Genomic DNA, 15,392 nt, shown 5'->3' with positions numbered 1-15,392 from the left:
CCACCTGCAATGCTCTATCTTGGGCTCACCTCCTCGCCTTGGACAGTCTCCCTCACTCTGAATCCCTCTGGCAAATGTGTCAGCGTCTGATGCTGCTTCCATTTTCATTCTCATATTTCACTCTGGGAGCAGATACATGGCTAGACCTGACAAGAATAAATTTATAAGGATGCAAGCTACAGAAAGCCTTGAATATATTCCAGTTAAAGGTCTATGGGGGCAACAAGGAAATCATCTCTAACTCATTTTTGGAGCACTGTAACAAGCGCATTTTCCAGGGGAGAAAAATCATGTTTTATTGTTGCACTTGTAATGTTCATGGCTGTTAAGGACTTTGCCACCTCTAAATGACAACACATTAAAGAGAGCATTTCAGCATCTGCAAGAAAAGGCAGGGTCAGTGCGTACAGCTGGCCTGGGCTCCTCCAAAGCTGCACTTTTCACCAAATAAAATCGATGCCTATGTATCTTGATGTTAGAGTTAGGCTATTGGTTTTTAACTAATCAAGCTTTGTAGCAATTCTTGCCCGCAGAATAATTTTTATTAATGAGAGGTGAGATGAGAAAACTCCACTTTGCCTTGAGCAAATCTGATATGCTAATACTTCCTATTACTGAAACGCTAATGAATCAAAATTTAATCCTCAAATAGACAGAAAGGAGCACAGAGTTTAGAATCATGATTTCGATGTGAATTCCTTTTCTGCCACTTGCTGAAGAGGTAGTTTCCAAAAAAATGAGCCTCAGTTACTTAATTGGTAAAATGGGCTTTTCTTGAGTATCAAATGAGATCGTGTATGTATCTTGTATATAGTAAAGCACACTAAAAATATAAATTCTATGCAAATAGAACAACTGCCTGCACGAGTGCATATGAATATTCATGTCCTCAGAGATAAATGGGGTCTGTTTCTGCTGTGTTTAATATGGGATTTCCTAAAGAATTGCTTAAGAGGGGGTATAAATACTGCTTAGCAAAATGTTTCCCCCCAGTAGGTCTCATGGATGCACTGCTGGCATCACTGAACAGCAGCATCAGGACAAGTCTCAGAACTGTATCATTAGGAACTGGGCAGATGGGGAGCTTATTTTTCTGGGTGACCTACAGAGTCAGTATTAAAAATGTGGCATTAGGCTGGGTGTGGTGGCTCACACCTGTAATCCCAGCACTTTGGGAGGCTGACACAGGCAGATCACAAGGTCAGGAGATGGAAACCATCCTGGCCAACATAGTGAAACCTTGTATCTACTAAAAATACAAAAATTAGCTGGGTGTGGTGACATGTGCCTGTTGTCCCAGCTACTTGGGAGGCTGAGGCAGGAGAATCACTTGAACCCGGGGGGGTGGAGGTTTTAGTGAGTGGAGATCATGCCACTGCACTCCAGCCTGGTGAGAATGAGACTCCATCTCAAAAAAAAAAAAAAAAAAAAAAAAAAAGATGGCATTAGACGATGGAAAAGAGCATAGAAATCCCCTAAAAGATGATAAATTAAACAAAGTACATCTGTATCATGGAATACTATGCAGCCTTTGAAATGATGTTCTGGAAGAATCTTGCATGACATGGAGAAATAGTCATGATACATATTATGAAAAATAAGTAGGCTATTAAACAAAAATGTATATATTCATTTTTATCTAAACCTGCCTATGCAAACTTACGTCTAGAGAAAAGACCAGAAAGAAATACATACAAATTACCCCCATATGAGTACAAAAATGGGATAAGGTCTACTTAAGAACTGTTCATCTTTTAAAGATAAATTTTAGATGACTATAAAATTAATATGAACAGCAATTTTACCTTGAATGCTAAAAGAAAATGTACTCATAAGCTGCTGAAAGACAAAGCATTAGTACAGAACATATCAAGCAACAGTGTCAATAGATCCTGTGCTGCTTAGAACTAACCTGGTGGAAGCTACCACATTTTGAGAAAAAGGCTGAAAAAAAATGGAGTTTATGCAGCGAAGGAAGATCAACAGCCATCCTCTTGCTAAGTGTTTTCCACCTAGCGGGCCATTTAATCCTTACGACAATCCTGTGCATTACATTCTTATGTTTTACTATGGTTTTTGTATTTCTATATAATAATAACCAAGAAGTGGTGGAATGCAGAGTGCTTCATGAGCTCTGGAGTCAGATTCTCACTTCAAATTCTGGGTCCATAACTTGCTAAATGACTTTGGGCAAGTGATGTAACTCTTCTAATCCTCCATTTCCATGTAAGTAAAATGGGGATAGTAATACCCACAAGTATAAGAATGTCAAATACTAATCACAGTTCCTGACACACACTGAGTACTTTTTTTTTTTTTTTTTTTTTTTTTTTTTTTTTTTTTTTGAGCAGAGTTTCGCTCTTGTTGCCCAGGCTGGAGTGCAATAACGCGATCTCCACTCACTAAAATCGCCTCCCAGGTTCAAGTGATCCTCCTGCCTCAGCTGGGACTACAGGCATGTGCCACCACGCCCGGCTAAGTTTTTGTATTTTTAGTAGAGAGAGGGTTTCATCATGTTGGTCAGGCTGGTCTTGAACTCTTGACCTCAGGCAATCTACCCACCTCAGCCTCCCAAAATGCTGGGATTACAGGCATGAGCCACCGCACCTGGTCCATACTGATTACTTTTAAAATGTTAGTTTTTATTATTCAAAAAGTGCCAGTAATTGAAGAGACCTACAGTTATTATATATATATATTTTTAATGGAGAGATGAGTATTATGGTTGTGGCAATAGATTCTGGGCAGAACCTAAATTAATCTGAAGGAATTTCAAAATGCAGGAGCAGATGGTAGGTGTCTCTAGGAGTAACCCTCTGCTGTGTATTAAGGAGCTGTCTTTCCCATCCCATCTCTTAGTCCAAGTTCTCTGAATATTTCCTTTTTAGTTAATTAGCAACTGGAGCCATTCACTAAGGATTAAGTATTACATCTGAGAGGTGGGGAAAAGAGGTAATTCAAGGAGGGAACCAAGGCGGGGCCTTCAGGGCAGCAGAAGTGGAGATGTAACACTTCGGTGTACAGGTCCCTAAATGGAATTTTGTCAGTACACACAGAATTACCCAGGGAGTTTAATTCATATCAAATAAAATAATAAGGGATTGGTTTATCAATCAAAATGGTAATTCATTTGCAATGCATACTACAATTACCCGTAGAAAGTACAGCAAGAAATTCACAATCAGTAAATAATATCTCTGATAGGGCAGTCAACTTTTACATTTAGAAGTTTGAATTCTGAAAACAGATCAAGAATGAAGGAGGTATAGCCACGAAGGCATTTTCTCTGTCGAGGTCACTGCTGTATTTCCAGAATCTCCACTAGAGCAATGCCTGACACAGTGACTGTTCAATAAATTGTTGATGGATAAAAGGATGAAAGAAGAAAGGAAGGAAGGAGGCAAGAAAGGAGACAGTAAGACAGGGAGAGAGGAAGGACAGTTTCAGGAACTAGTATTTGCAACCCAGGAGAGCCTGACTGATCTAGCACTGTCAGCCTAAGGCTAGCCATGCAATGTGACTGAACTCGGCATCAGGAGCCCAATGCACCCTCCTCACTGGAGAGGGCTATTGGACCACTGACAAATTCTTGCTTAAACAAACCATTCCATAGAAACCTAGAATCTGCAAGAGGGCTACAGCTAGGAGAAGCAAGACCTGATGGAAACTCAGCCTCTGCTCTTTTCTTCCAGGCACGTCTGGCCACAGGCTCATACCATGGACCTCTGCTTTCCTGCCGAGCTCTGGATTTTTTTTTTTTTTTTAATTTAAACTCTGTCACGGTGGAAAGCACTGAGTATTTACAGCTGATGAGCTTTCATCTTAGATCTGGGGAGAAAACTTAAATGAGTTCAGAAATGGATTTCTCAGTTTTTAAACTACATTTTCTTACATTAGATTTTTTATATTACCTGTCTGTCCTTAACAATCAGCTGGAAATGTGAAAGCCTCTGCCTTCCCTTATCCTCAAATGGAATTGCTTCTCTTACACATTTAATCCCATCATAGGGCCCCAAATCCACATTTTACCAATGAATAATGAGTACTTACCACCCCCTAAAATTCTATTATGTTCCTCTATGTCCTATGATCCCCCTCAAAACAGACCGTGAGTGAATAAAGCAACTTAAGTATGCCACATGATATCCACCAGTCTGCCATAAATCTCAAAATAGAATTTTTTTCCTTCTTTTCATTTTCCCTTTGATCTTCTTTTTCTCTTTCATTTTGGCATCAGTTTTCCCCATGTTTTAATTTTATAATGACACAAATAATACATAGACTTTTTATTCTAAGAATTCGAGTGATACAGAAGTTATGTAGAGTATGCAATTCTCCCTCTAACTGGCTCCCCTTTTCCCTTCCTCCCCAAGAGGTAATCATGGCTGACATTGAATTCATAGCCTTCCAATATTTTTTAATGCTTTTATATCTTCATAAGAATATATTCTCTTATGTAAGGTTATTCTGAAGACATTTGTGGGACCTTACTAGATGTATTCATTTGTAATATTTTTCACTTAACAATATATTTTAGAAATATCCATATGCAATCATAAAGGGCTACCACATTTTTTTAGTGGCTCTTTTATTTTCTGCAATACAGATGTAACATAGCGCACTGTGCCATTCTCAGTTGATGGTCATTTAGGTTGTTTCCAATTTTATTTCAGTGAATACCTTCTTTGAAAATTTGTACGCACATGTGCAATTAGTAATATAGGACTGCCAGAACTGATATTGTTGAGTTGAAGAGGATGTACATCTAATCTTTAATATAAATTATTTAACTTCGCTTAAAAAAAAAAAACTATCCAAATATCTGTAGCCTTCATGAGTCTCTATTTTCCTGCATCTGTATCAACACTGAAATTTATTGACCTTTTTATCATTTAAGATAACTGAGGCCAGGCACAGTGGCTCACATCTGTAATCCCAGCACTTTGAGAGACCAAGGCGGCTGGATTACCTGAGGTCAGGAGTTTGAGACCAGCCTGAGCAATATGGTGAAACCCTGTCTCTACTGAAAATACAAAAATTAGCTGGGCGTGGTGGCGTGTGCCTATAGTCCCAGCTACTTGGGAAGCTGAGACAGAAGAATTGCTTGAATCCAGGCAGTGGAGGTTGCAGTGAGCTGAGATCACGCCTCTGCACTCCAACCTGGGCAACAGAGCAAGACACCATCTCAAAAAAAAAAAAAGATAACTGAAAAAATTATACCTCATTTACATTACCTTGGTGATTAATTAGGTCAAGGATAAGTTAACATGCATTTTAGCTATGTATGTTTCTTCTTCTGTGAATTTGACTTATTATCTCGGGTTTTTTTTTTTTTCTTAATGATTTATGTTTTGTTTATTTTTAATAGTAGTATTTTTTTCTGCTACACATGTAAAAAATATTTTTCCTCAATCTCACATTTGTTTTTATATTTGCTTATAGTATTGTGTTTCTTCCTGGTTCAAAATATTTAAAATTTTTCCTATTATTAAAAGTAAGCACATGATGATAGCCCCAGTCTACTGTCTCGAGAGAGTTTCTAAGCCATGGTGCAGAGAGTGGATTCCTAGGCAGAGCCTGGCAGCCCTCCTGAGTTAAGATGACAGAGTTGGGAGTTTAGGGACACCAATGCTAGAGGCAGCATATCAGAGAGGAAGGAGCTGCACAGAGAGAAAACTCCAGAGACCTGCAGAGAGTTTCCTGTCGGAACGCAGCAGAGGCCTGATCAATGCATATGTCTGAGGAAACTATCTGAGGTCCATGAAAGAATGTTCGCCCCGAAGATCAGACTAAACAAATGCCTGGAGTCCACACAGAGCCAGGAGTAGTGTGTGTTCTCAACAGCCGGGTTACCCGTGGCTCATAATCCCGTCATTGTTGGGGAGCATATTTAGGATACTAGGAATTGTCTTACCTCAGTAATGGGAAAGAATCCTTTGACCCAAAATATGTGACAGAACAAAGCTCAAGAATATTTATAGGAATAAAAAAGTCCAGCAATCAATAAGGTAAAATTCAAAATGTCTAGCATCTAATAACAAATTATACAGCATAAAAAGAAGCAGGAAACTGCAAAATCCATCAGTTAAAACAGACCCAGAAATAACACAGATTATAGAATTAGTGGACAAGGAAATTGAGGCAGTTGTTCCAACTGCCTTCTGTGTGTTCAGGAAGCTAGAGCAAAGAGTGAACACATTAAATAGAGGCATGGGAGGAGATTAAAAAGACCCAAATAAAACTTCTAATGATTAAAAATACATATGTGAGTTTAAAAAAACAGTGGATAGGTTTAGTGGAAGATTAGACATGACAGAAAAAAAAAATAGTGAACACGAAGACACAGCAATGGAAACTGTTGAAAATGAAACAAAGAGTGAAAATAACAGAAAACAATGAACACAACATCCATGAGCTACGGACACCTTCGAATGACCAAATACACACATATGTAATTGGAATATACAAAGGTGAGAAGAGGATGAAGAAACTAAAAGTATTTGAAGAAAAAATGGCCAAAACCTTTCCAAATTGGATTTGTAGTTGTAGACTACAGGTCCAAGAAGGTCAACAAATTAGAAGCACAAGAAATATATGAAGAAAACTATACCAAGGCATATCATAATCAAATTGCTTGAAAGCAGAGAGAAAAAGAAAAAAAATTTTTTTTTTTTGAGATGGAGTTTTGTTCTTGTCGCCCAGGCTGGAGTGCAGTGGCACAGTCTTGGCTCACTGCAACCACCGCCTCCCAGCTTCAAGCAATTCTCCTGCCTCAGCCTCCCAAGCACCTGGGATTACAGGCACTTGCCACCATGCCCAGCTAACTTTTTTGTATTTGTAGTAGAGATGGGGTTTCACCATATTGGTCAGGCTGGTCTCGAACTCCTGGTCTCAGGTGATACACCTGCCTCAGCCTCCCAAAAGTGCTAGGATTACAGGCATGAGCCACAGTGGCCAGCCAAAGAAAATCTTAAAAGCAGCCAGAGAAAAAAGACATTATGTACAAATGAACAAAAATAAGTATGATAACAGATTTCTCATAGGAAACAATGCAAACTAAAAAACAATGCCCCAACAATATGAAAAGTACTGAAATAATAACGTGCAAATGCAACTAATAACACTGCAAATGCAGTCCTTTACCCAGTGAAAATACCTTTCAAAATTAAGGCTCAGTGAAAATGTTTTCAGATAGCAAAAGCTAGAAGAACTCATCATTATCAGGCCTGCACTCCAAAAAATGTTAAAGTATATCAAGCAGAAGAAAATAATAACAGGTGAAAACTTGATTTACACAAATTTATAAAGATTACTGGAGAAAATATTTGTGACCTATGGTTAGGCAACGTTTTCCTAGATAAAATTCCAAAAGCATGATCTATAAAAGAAAAATAATAAATTGAACTTCATCAAAATTAAATGATGCTCTTTAGAATACACTGGTAAGAGAATAAAAAGACAACCCACAGAAAGAAAACGGGATTTGCAAATCCCATGTTGAATACAGGAGTTTCATCTAGACTATATAAAAAACTCTCAAAATTTGGTAATAAAAAACAATCCAATATAAAATAGGCTAAAGATTTTGAACAGACACTTTACTAAGTGTGGTAAAATAAGAACATGAAAAGATGTTTAACATCATTAGTCATCAAGGATATACAAATTAAAATCACAATGAGATATCACTACCCACATAGTATAATGGCTACAACTAAAAAGACACATCATACCAAGTGCTGGCTGTGGAGGAACTGAAACTCTCACACATTTTTTGTGAGATGTAAAATGGTATAACAATTTTGAAAAGCAGTTTGACATTTTCTTAAAATTTAAACATAGGTACTATATGACCCACTTGCTTGGCTCCTAGGTGTCTACCCAAGAGAAATGAAAGCACATGTCTATACAAAGACTTGTACATGAATGTTCAAAGAGTTCTATTTTTTATGGTAAAAAACTGGAATCAACCCAAATGTCCATCGACAGGGTGAAAGACAAACTGTGGTGTAGCTGTATAATGAAATGCTATTCAATAACAACAAAATAAACTATTAATTCATGTTCTCACATGGATGAATCTCAATGTGAGAGAGATTTCACTCAATGGATGAGTGAAAGAAGCTAGACAAAACAAGAGTACATTCTAGAATTCTTGAAGATGCAAATTAATCTATTGCAATAGAAAGCAAATCAGAGGTTGGCTGGTAATGGGGGTCAAGACAGGGATGAGATTACAAAGGGACCCAAGGAACCTTTTAGGTGTGATGGTTGTGTTCTTTATCTTAATCATTTTGGTGCCTTCACAGTTGTGTGTATCTGTAGTCAGAATTTATCAAATTGCACACTTTGAACAGTTAGTTCATTGTATGTCAATGTTCTATATCACGTCATTAAATAAAAACCTTAAATGTTATAAAAAGTAGCGGTGAGAATAGACTGTATTTGTTATCTATTGCTGCAATTTTTTTTGAAACTTAGCAGTTTAAAACAGCATACATTTGTTTTCTCACAGTTTATGTGGGTTAGGAGCATGAGCACTGCTTTGCTGGGCTCTCTGCATCAAGATCTCACAAGTTGCAATCAAGATGTCAGCTGGGCTGTATTCTCATCTGGTGGCTCAACTGGAAAAGAATCCATTTCCAAACTCAGTAAAGTTATTGGCAGAATTCATCTCCTCATAGCTTGTAGCTGTAGGGCTGGGAGCTTTAACATTTTTTGCTGTCTGTTGGCCAGAGCCTTCCCTCAGCTCCTCAATTCCATTCACAGCCTACAGTCATGTGGCCCTTTCCAATTACCAGTAATCACCTTCAGATAAACCTTATTGGCTGCGATACTGCCACTGTGCAAGCTATGTGGCTCTTTCCATTGGCAGTTCATAATATGGCCATTTGCTTCCTTAAGGCCAGTAGGAGAATGAGAAAGAGAATAAGTCTGCTAGTAAGATGGAGTCTTATACAACATAAAGTAATCTAGGAGTCACCTCCTATCACCTTTGCCATATTCTGTTGGTTGGAAGCAAGTCACAGGTCCCACCCACACTCAAGGGGGAGAGGATTACAGAAAGGCAGGACCACCAAGACGCAGAGGTCACTTCAGAATCTGGGTGTTACACAGATATTCCTCTCTCCTCTTCTCCTTAGTAACTTCAATGGGAAATTCTTCAAAAACTTTGGTTTCATTTTTGTTGGATGCCCTTTATCAAGTTTTCTTTGTATTCTGAGTGTGGTTTGAGAGGTATTTTGTTTTGTTTTGGGTTTATGTTTCTCTTTTTTGTTTCATTGTTGTGGTCTGGATTTGGTATTCAATTACATCGAATGCAGTTTTGGCATCAATAGAGCTGAGTATATAGATTGAATTTTTAGAATCTGTTAATATGGTGATACTAATTTTCAATAAATTCTAGTGAAGTATCAATAATGAGTCATGATTGTACTCCTAGGAAATGCTCTTTTTAATACACAGTTGGATTTCATTTGTGACTATTTTATTTAAGACTTTTGCATCTAAGTTCAGAAACAAGCTTAGACTATAGCTTTCTTTCTATTTTATGGTACTTTATTATGTTAGCCCTAAAGAATGAGTTGGAAAACTTTTTTATGTTTTCTCCTTGAAACTATTTGTATAATATAGAAATTATATGTTCTTTAGAGATATGGTAGAATTTTCCCATGAAATCATCTTGGCTGTTTTGCTGCCCACAGAGCAAAAAAGCCAAGGATGGAAAAGGGCTGACTGGCTGGGCAGCCCCAAATACAGTTGCTGTACAATCACCATGATCATTGCTCCAAGGATTTCTCCCATTACTTGTGTTCATTGGTCATGAGCTTGGAGTACCCCTAGAAAATTCTCAGCAGTAGTCTTCTCTCATATTTAATCTGGGTAGTGTTTTTGTTTGTTTTGTTATGTTTGCTTTGCTTTTTTACAGTCTCTTTTCCTTTGTGGATCTAATCCTGCTTGCCTTTAAATTTTTGCATTTCCTTAAAATTTCTTATTTCTTCATGGTACATGTTCTTGTTTACCAGAAGTATTAATTATTAAAAATTTTACTTTTTTTTAATTTGAGGGAACTTGGGGTAAGAGAAGAAACAAAATATTTTGTTATAACTGCCATCTTGACCCAAACTTATTTTGTTTTTAAAGAAAAAAAGGTTGTGTCAAACTTAGATGATAAAATATGTTATTAAGTGAAAGTCCTAAAACTTTGGATATACATCTGAACGTGTTTCACACTTACAACACTATAAATGTAAAAAAAATTGTTGTAGATATGAGGTCTTACTATTGCTATGTTGCCCATGCTGGTCACCAACTCCTGGCCTCAGATGATTCCCCCTCCTTGGCCTCCCTAAGTGCTGGGATTACAGGGGTTAGTGATCACAACTGGCCTATAGACAAGACTATAAGAGCTGCCTTAGAATCCATCTGAGAGACAAAAGCAATACTGGCAGTTCATGAACTTTTAAGCAATATATTGATAATTAGACTTATAAAACTAATTGGCACAGCATATGATTTTAAAAACATTTTTTAAAAGGTTATTCAAAGTTTTCTAAATCTTAAGGATGCTATCCTGGTTCTAAACCAAGATTAGAAGCTACATTGTCTGAGACAGCAATATCTCCTGTTGTATTATTAAGTAAAGCTATGGTAAATAAACAGTTCATGATTTTATTTCTTTACAAGATGACAACTCCCTAACTAATAATGCAAATATTGCACCAGACAGTTAAGTCATGCAGTTTTATTTAGGTGTTGTCATTCAATTCAGTATTTGTCAAGTAACCATGAATGCCACAGAATTAAATGGATTCAGGTAATTAGTGTTTATATAATTAGCACATCTAATATAAAATAATTAAATTAAAATAAGATTAGCCAAACAAAGCCACCTATATTAATAAGAAAATAAACATAAGGTTGAAAGTTTTAAAAAATCTATCTTACACCCTTTCTTTCTATCTTAAAGTGATTAATTCATTGCAACATCCCATAAGTACCTTCAAAATTACCTGTGCTTTAGAGAATTTGAAAGTAGCTCAAAATTAATTTGTAATCAATTATATTCATTAGGGGAGGTATTACGGTTCTGTAGGCAGGTAACTGACCAGCATATCTGAGACTGGGGCACTTAGCTTTCAGAATTTGAAAACACAAGTCCTTCCCAAAGATTCTGCAACTGTAGTTGTCCTGGGAAATCAACCTGGGGCTGCCTTAGCTCTCTACCTGTCCACCCAGGAGGCGTCTTGGTGGATGCAAAGGAAACGTATTAATGCTCATTAACCTCCATTCCACCTTGGACCATGCCTGTTTAAATGTGCTGGCCCTCCCTAGAGAATGGGACCCTATCAGTTCTCTTTGCCAACTGTACATCTCAGGCAAGATGTCTGTACTCTTCCAGAGTCTCAGTACTCTCTATTGTAAGGAGAAATTCCACCAGTTTATTTCCCAAGATGGCCAAGGGGAAAAATGACAGCATGAAAAAAACACAAACACAAACAAAAAACCCAAAAACGACTATAGAAGAAAAATGCTAAAAATGTAGTTGTGCCTAACAAAGAAGCTGTAAAGAGGAAGGAGCGGCTCGGAGACTAAAAGCTTCGAAATGGCTGTTTTATATAAATTTGAATTCTTAAGCAATAACCTTTCATTAATTTAGGGCATTTAATAACGTGGATTTAATAAGATAAAAAGAAGTCTTGTAGTTCTCAGTTAGGAAGAGGCAAATATTCACACCCATTTCCACATTTCAGTGGCCTTTATTATTACATTTGCAGTGATATTAGAACATCAAAACCTATACATTTGTCTCCAGCCTAGCAACTGATTAATGTCAAAATGTCACATCCTTTTCACTGTCAATAAACAATGACTAGAAGCTGGTTATTTCTCTGAAAGATTTTAATGGTGCAAAGAGATGAAGCTGAATTAGCTGAAGCCTTTATAATCCTTTGGATTTTCAAACACCCGATTCTTACAAAGGCTACATAATCTTAGAGATTAAGGAAAAAGAAATAGAAATGATTTATAGAACAGTTTTCTATATAGGAAAAATACACTGAACTCTAAAATGTATAGTTGTGAGGGAAAGGGGAGACGGTTTGATGTTTTTAGTCAATCACATCTCTGAGTTTCTCATCTGCTTTGTTCCTAGGAGGAAGTCTTTATGGTCTGTATCTTTAGAGCATCATAATGCCAAATTACAAGACTCAGATCTGCTCCAACCCACTCCAAGGGGCAGCTCTGAAATAAAATTAGAAGTGGCACACTAATCCTTAGCTTTTTATTATAATTTTATTTTATTTTTAAGTAGCACTTACATTATAACAAAATGCCCCTTGTGTCTGCTAGACTTTGGTATAAATGAAGTGGAAATTAGATACACAAGCGTGCATACTACATTCAATCACGGAAAACCTTCATTCTTGTGTAAATTAAAATGATCCTCTGCACAGATGCAAAAGAACTCATCCAAGTAAAAACATTTACATGTAATTTACAGAATGTTTTCTCCCTCGGAAGCAATTGCTTCTTCGAGAATAATAAAAACCTACATTTTAAATGTTGACTAATGCTCAAAGACACTGAACCAAGCTAATAAACTGCAGAAATTGAAAGAGATCCAAATGGGAAAATGTAAAATAACCATATATTTTGATCTTCTCAAGAAATGTTTATCTGACAGTAATTTCAGGTATTGTATTAAACAAATTACTTAAATTATAATTACTTGTCTTCTAAATTTTGCTTCCTAAAAACAGGGCAAAACATATGTACACGAGATAGATCTATATCTTTTCATGTGGAGCTTTAAATGTTATGGTAAGTTTTTGTTTTAAACATTTTTCTTGGCCCTCACACCGCATGGCTTACCTGACATTAGAAGGGCTGGTTTCCTGAACAAGTGCCATATCAACACAGTCAGTGGCTTCGCCAGGGTTATACAACGATAACAACCACAAGAACATTTTTCTTTTTAGAGGCAGAGTCTTGTTTTGTTGCCCAGGTTAGAGTGCTTGGCTATTCATAGTGGCAAACGTAGTGCACTGCAGCCTAGAATTCTTGGGCTCGAGTGATCATTCTGCCTCAGCCTCCTAAGTAGTTGGGAGTACGGGTGTGCATCACCACATCTGGCTAAAAACATTTTACATAGACTCAGAGCATGCACTATGACTACACACTGTGACTTTTCCATTCCTTTGTTTACTGTTTATAACTAACAAAGTTCCTAACGGGACTTTGTCAACTGGGGCAAATCATTTCATCTCTCTCTCCTTATTTTCCTGCTCTATAAAATAATGATAATAAGTAGATATTCTTGGGTGTGGTTGTGAGAATCAACAAGATAATGTCTAACTCTATGTCTACCAAAATGTCAAGTAATAAGAGGACAAAGAGTAGGAATAATTCTATCCTAAGCTTAAGTAAAAGAAAGCTGCTACGACTGAGAAGAAAATTTAGCCCTGGGTTTTTGCAGCTCAGGTAAGGAGAGACACGTGATAGGTTAAAGAGCCCTCATTATCTTATAAATGGATGCACACCTTTTCATCAGAAGAAAAACCTTTTTAGGTGAGCCCGGAAGTCTAAGTCTCACGCAATCATATGGGGCACTGGACAATGTAATGGATGGGGCCTGCCAGAGCCACTCTGCAAAATGCCAGGGCATTCTTCCTGTGGTAGTTTCTCACATCGACCCCCCAGATCAAAGCCAAGGGCATCATGTTAAATTCATAGCTCAGTTGAGGGCACAGCTAAGGTCACACATTCCAAGTACCTATGTAACTTCTTGAAGTGAGGGATTCTCCCAAAGTGAGGAATTCGCAAGAAGCCGATTTTGGCAGGCCTGGTGGGCTGTTTCTCTCAACCAGGATTTGATGGGAGCAAACACTGCCGAATTGAGATGCAGAACACAGCCGGCAGCTATTGTGTGCTGTTGTAAGGAAGAGAGCTCAGGGGGCCTCCGTCTCTGACAAGCAGGAGTCAAGCTGGTGCTTTGTTTTGGAAATCCACTGCTGGAGGAACACCTCTACTGTGTGGAGGCTGCAGGAAGATGACAGGCAAGCAGCGGTTTTGGACTCGTGATGCTCCAATGCTGTATTATGTCCCTACGGAGGATGTGACAAGGCCAGTGAAGAATGTGAGGGTCTGATGTACCACTTATCCACCGCTGCTGCGGGGAACCTTGACGTGGGGCTTGGAGAAAGTTTCATTTTGACTCGGGTGGCATCTAAATGATCCTGTTAGAATGATTTTGTTGCCCAAGTTAGCCCTAAATAATGAAATGCCCCACCCTGTTGTGTTGCTGGGTCTCACTCTCCCTTTGAATGTTAAGAGTTCCTGTCAAAAACAAAGATCCTAGTTTTTCCATAATTGCTACAGAGCTGTCATTTCTGAAAATAACTAGCCAAGGGGTTCTATTGCTTGTTAGGGCCACTGCTGGGTTGAGAGAGTAGAATTGGGTCATCCATATGGAAGAGAGTGCTTGTCTTCCTATTTGCTATGGCAGGTGGACGTGCTTCTCAGCTTATCTAAAACCTGTGTCAAACTGCTCAAGTAAAAGTTAAAAAGGAAGAATGAATCTAGCCCAGTGTCTAGGGTATTCAGGCCTGCAGATTAACATCCTTGCCCAAAGAAAAGGCCCTTGACAATGAGAAGGATACCAAGTTAAGGTTAATTCCAAAATCAGATGTTTTTTTCAGGATCTAGTACCATTTTACCAAGAATCTAACCAAAATTTTGATTTGTACCTTCAAAAAGTATCTGTTGAGTTGTTGGGATGATGGACAGTCTGCATGATGTAAAGTCTGAAAGACAAGGAGGAGCTGCCCAGGAGACAGACAGCAGCAGCTGGACAAGAAACTGGGACATTAAAAGCACCCACGAGTTGGGGGAGAGGACAAAGTTCCCAAGTGGGATTGTCTGAGGGGTTCTGAGAAAGCATTCAGTCCAAAGCCACATTCTTTACAGATTTCGAGAATCCATTCACAAAGCGATTCTTTCTACTAAGCTTCACCCTGTCCCTGACCTCTTCTATTAAAATGCTCAGGGAAGGCACAGTATATTAAGTCTCTACCAATTGAGTGTGAAGGAGTTTATCCAATGTTTTCACCCAGTACAACAGAGGTCTGGAAGTACAGAAGAGGGCAGAGGTTATCTGTGTGTGTGTGTGTACATGTGTCTGTGTGTGTGTGCGAGAGAGAGAGACCCAGAGAGAAAAAAAGAGGAGAGAGAGAAAGAGCAACAGAGAGACAAAGAGACAGACACAGTGAGAGAGAGAGAGAGAGTGTGTGTGTGTGTGTGTGTGTGTGTGTGAAAGAGAGAGAGAGAGAGAGGAACTGACTTGTACTTACATGAGAAGAAATAAATGCAAAGAGACAAAGTCGTTGGAACTT

Source organism: Macaca fascicularis, chromosome 4, assembly GCF_037993035.2.
Source record: "Macaca fascicularis isolate 582-1 chromosome 4, T2T-MFA8v1.1".
Classification (NCBI taxonomy): domain Eukaryota; kingdom Metazoa; phylum Chordata; class Mammalia; order Primates; family Cercopithecidae; genus Macaca; species Macaca fascicularis.
Note: the sequence above shows the minus strand (reverse complement) of the source record.